This window comes from Salvelinus fontinalis, unplaced genomic scaffold, assembly GCF_029448725.1.
Source record: "Salvelinus fontinalis isolate EN_2023a unplaced genomic scaffold, ASM2944872v1 scaffold_0005, whole genome shotgun sequence".
In the NCBI taxonomy this organism is placed as follows: Eukaryota; Metazoa; Chordata; class Actinopteri; order Salmoniformes; family Salmonidae; genus Salvelinus; species Salvelinus fontinalis.
In genome coordinates this window covers 186977-191635 of record NW_026600214.1, presented here as the reverse complement: position 1 = coordinate 191635, position 4659 = coordinate 186977, and positions in this window count along the sequence as shown.

The following is a 4659-nucleotide window of genomic DNA, read 5'->3' as shown; positions in this document are numbered from 1 at the left end:
TTTATTTCCTGATTTTGATTTATTTAGGTGATGTTTTGCATTGCTACCAGGAGAGGGCAGTGTGACACAACAACCAGGTTTGGCAGAAGGACTCTAGACCAGTGGTTGCCAACCTGTGCTCCATGGGGGTGGTGCAGCTGGTCTGCAATTATTTAGAGATTGTAGTATTTTATTATTCAATAATATTAACAGGAGTATTACATGTATTATAAGCAATTTTACATTCCTTTTCATGATATAAATAGTTTATGAGATTATTATAATAGACTTTTACAGGACTTGTTACATTCACATGTACTGACAGAATTTAACCATCAATATATTTGATGTGGAAAAATATCAGCGACTCTGTGAATGGTGAATGGTGGACCTCAAGAGCTTTTGATGGTGATTTGATGGTCTCCAGAATGGGAAAGGTTGGGAACTGCTGAGACAGTCAGTCACATCTGTGTGGTAACATGACAGGATGGGTAACCAATGACATACAATGATTCTGCAAACCCCAAACAGACTGATTACAATGTATAGTATATGATGTTACATGGAACTAATCACAGTAATCAGACACCAACTCACATACACAGATAGACACACACAGACACACACTCAATCAAAATACATTTCTTTTAATTTAAATCTACTACATGTATGTGACAGGGATTGTGCACATCAATCAACATTTCTGTAAATGTGCCAGATTTAGCCAGCTAGCTAGTTTTCAACTGTAGTCCCTGGGCATGTAGATAAACATAACAAAATACATTAAAAAACATTTGGTAAAACATTGTGTATAGATGGGGGCTGATTGTCCTTCAGCCATTTTCAAGTCATTGGTACCTAGTGTAGGACTGACGGACCCTCCTGCTAGATAGGGGCCCAGCTAGGTACCTAGTGGAGGACTGACTGACCCTCCTGCTAGATAGGGGTCCAGCTAGGTACCTAGTGGAGGACTGACTGACCCTCCTGCTAGATAGGGGTCCAGCTAGGTACCTAGTGGAGGACTGACTGACCCTCCTGCTAGATAGAGGTCCAGCTAGGTACCTAGTGGAGGACTAACTGACCCTCCTGCTAGATAGAGGTCCAGCTAGGTACCTAGTGGAGGACTGACTAACCCTCCTGCTAGATAGAGGTCCAGCTAGGTACCTAGTGGAGGACTGACTGACCCTCCTGCTAGATAGGGGTCCAGCTAGGTACCTAGTGGAGGACTGACTGACCCTCCTGCTAGATAGGGGTCCAGCTAGGTACCTAGTGGAGGACTAACTGACTCTCCTGCTAGATAGGGGTCCAGCTAGGTACCTAGTGGAGGACTGACTGAACCTCCTGCTAGAAGATCCACACTTCCAGGAGGCTGCAGAAGGAGAGAGTCTGTGTGGTTGGACCTTTCGCACGTTTATTGTTATTAATGTGGTCATGTTTGGTTGACATTTTCTGTACGTTTTTGTGACCCTGAATTAAAGCAACAGACAGCAAGACCATGTTGAACCATCCTTTCTGTCTATTCTGCCTGGTCTCCTCACACCCAGGGGTTGACTACAACTGTTGATCTGAAGCTCTGTCCAAAGATAAGGGTCCAGCTCCACAAGAAGGTTGATCATCCCGGAACATGACTCAGTTCCTTTTCTCAACACCATGTCGATGATGACTCGTGCCTTCTCTGCCCTCTCAGCTATCCCCTTAAGTGAGTCCATTTCCTCCCTTCCTTCAGACAGAGTGAGTTGTAATCCCATAAAGTATCTAAGGAAGGTCTTTGGTCAAGATGTCAACGTGGTGGTGTGTATCTTTGACTAGCCTGACTATCAGCTGCCCCATCTGTATAGGACAAGAGATCATTCCAGTTCATTCCCTTAATAGGATTGGTGTTCCGCTAGCGGAACACCTCCCACATTCCACTGAAAAGGCAGAGCGCGAAATTCAAAAAATATTTTTTTGAAATATTTAACTTTCACACATTAACAAGTCCAATACAGCAAATGAAAGATACACATCTTGTGAATTCAGTCAACATGTCCGATTTTTTAAATGTATTACAGCAAAAACACCACGTATATTTATGTTAGCTCACCACCAAATACAAAAGAGGACAGACATTTTTCACAGCACCGGTAGCATGCAGGTAGCATGCACAAAGCCAACCTAACTAACCTAGAACCAACCTAACTAACCTAGAAACAACTCCCTCAGATGACAGTCCTATAACATGTTACACAATAAATCTATGTTTTGTTCAAAAAATGTGCATATTTGAGCTATAAATCAGTTTTACATTACTGCTACCATCATAGCTACAGTCAGAAATAGCACGGGAGTAGCCAGAGTAAATACAGACACCAACGTCAACTACCTAATTACACATCATAGAACAGTCAGAAAAATATATGGTGGATAGCAAATGAAAGACAAAGATCTTGTGAATATAGCCAATATTTCCGATTTTTGAAGTGTTTTACAGCGAAAACACCACGTATATTTATGTTAGCTCACCACCAAATACAAAAGACAGACAGACATTTTTCACAGCACCGGTAGCATGCAGGTAGCATGCACAAAGCCAACCTAACTAACCTAGAACCAACCTAACTAACCTAGAAACAACTCCCTCAGATGACAGTCCTATAACATGTTACACAATAAATCTATGTTTTGTTCAAAAAATTTGCATATTTGAGCTATAAATCAGTTTTACATTACTGCTACCATCATAGCTACCATCATAGCTACAGTCAGAAATAGCACGGGAGTAGCCAGAGTAAATACAGACACCAACGTCAACTACCTAATTACACATCATAAAACATTTCAGAAAAATATATGGTGGATAGCAAATGAAAGACAAAGATCTTGTGAATATAGCCAATATTTCCGATTTTTGAAGTGTTTTACAGCGAAAACACAATATATCGTTATATTAGCTTACTACAATAGCTATCACAAAACAGCATTGATTCAAGGCAAACGTAGCGATAGCACAGTTCGACAGATATATGAAATAGCATCCCAAATTGGGTCCTTATCTTTGTTGATCTTCCATCAGAATGTTGTACAAGGGGTCCTTTGTTCAGAACCGTCTTTGTTTGGATCCAGAACAAACTATTTCCCTCTTGAAATAGCATGCGCACTGGCCATGCGGCGCTAACCTCTCCTTCATGAACAAATTCCTCCAACGCATCACGTCTAAAGTCCCGAATAAATTTCAATAATATAATTAAACTATATTGAAAAAACATACTTTAGGATGATATTGTGACATGTATCAAAAAAAATCGAAGCCGGAGATCATATTCACCTATAACGACGGTTTTCCAGGAGGCGATTCCAGGTCCAACTTCGCGCCTTCCAAAAAAAAATAATGGCGGAGCGCTCACTCCAAGAGGTTGTATTCAATCCCAGAACGAGATAATCAAGTCATTTCTGCTCTCACTTCCGCATGACACCCAGGGGAAGGTGTATGACGTGTTTCTACAGTTATAAGTGACATGCCCTTTTATAGACAAGCTCTTGAAGAGAGACCACGCTTTTGGAAATCTCACTTCCGGATAGGAAATGGGCTTTAAAAAGAGTTCTGTTTCACTTAGAGAAATAATTAGAACGGTTTCAGAAACTAGAGAGTGTTTTCTATCCAATATTAATAATAATATGCATATTGTACGAGCAAGAATTGAGTACGAGGCCGTTTAAATTTTGAACGATTTTCCCCAAAAGTGACAACAGCACCCCCTGTCCTTTGAGTTTTCAAAATCATGTTGTGGAAATTCTTCCACACAGAGACACTCGAAGTCAATCTTAAATAAATCTGTGTTTATTGTCAGCGAGCTGGAGAGGTTCCAACCAATCAGGAGCTCTCCCTGGTCAGACCCAACTCAATGTACCATAGTACACATGTCAATCAGGAGCTCTCCCTGGTCAGACCCAGCAGTTGTCTTGTATATGGCGATACACATACAAGTTATATTTGCATGATTTAGCATAATTAATTAATCATTACCGTTTTGTTCCATTCATGTGACCGACCAATACTGGTTCATAGCATTTGACAGACCAACACCTCACCAGTCTTCTTCTCTCTAAGCTGAGACCTTGAAACTGAGATATCTCGTTCTCAAAACATCATCTGGGCTTACTGCCAAATTACAGCTACTGATAGTGAGCGTTTGTACAGTCGGCCACTTGATGAACACACACATTAGTTTATAGAACAGCACATGAATAAAATACAGAATTTGTTAAAAGAATATCAAACATAATTTCCCTTCCATACCTGAAGGGCACTTTTTGGCATTTTCTGTATGATTGATGAGAAACTCTATATTGCAAATGTACGGTCCCCTACTAGACGTCCGCGAATGTTTCTAAACTTCACCAACGGCGGTGGGCCGTGCACCGGTGCCAGATCTTCCGGGAAGTCATCGAATGAAGTCTCTCGGACATCCGGTTTCCCTTTTAATAAATTGTCAAATTTTGGTCATTTTTCCGCTGTCCCGGTAAATATCACCAGATGGCAAATGAAATCATATTGCAAATGTACAAAACATCACCAATCACAACATGGCCATTTCTCCTAAACGGAAAAGACTTTGAAGACGAAACTTGGTGAGCATAGGTTTGGTATAATGGGCAGTTAGCCCCGAACAAGATGGAGCCGAGGCCTCAACGCTTTTTGAG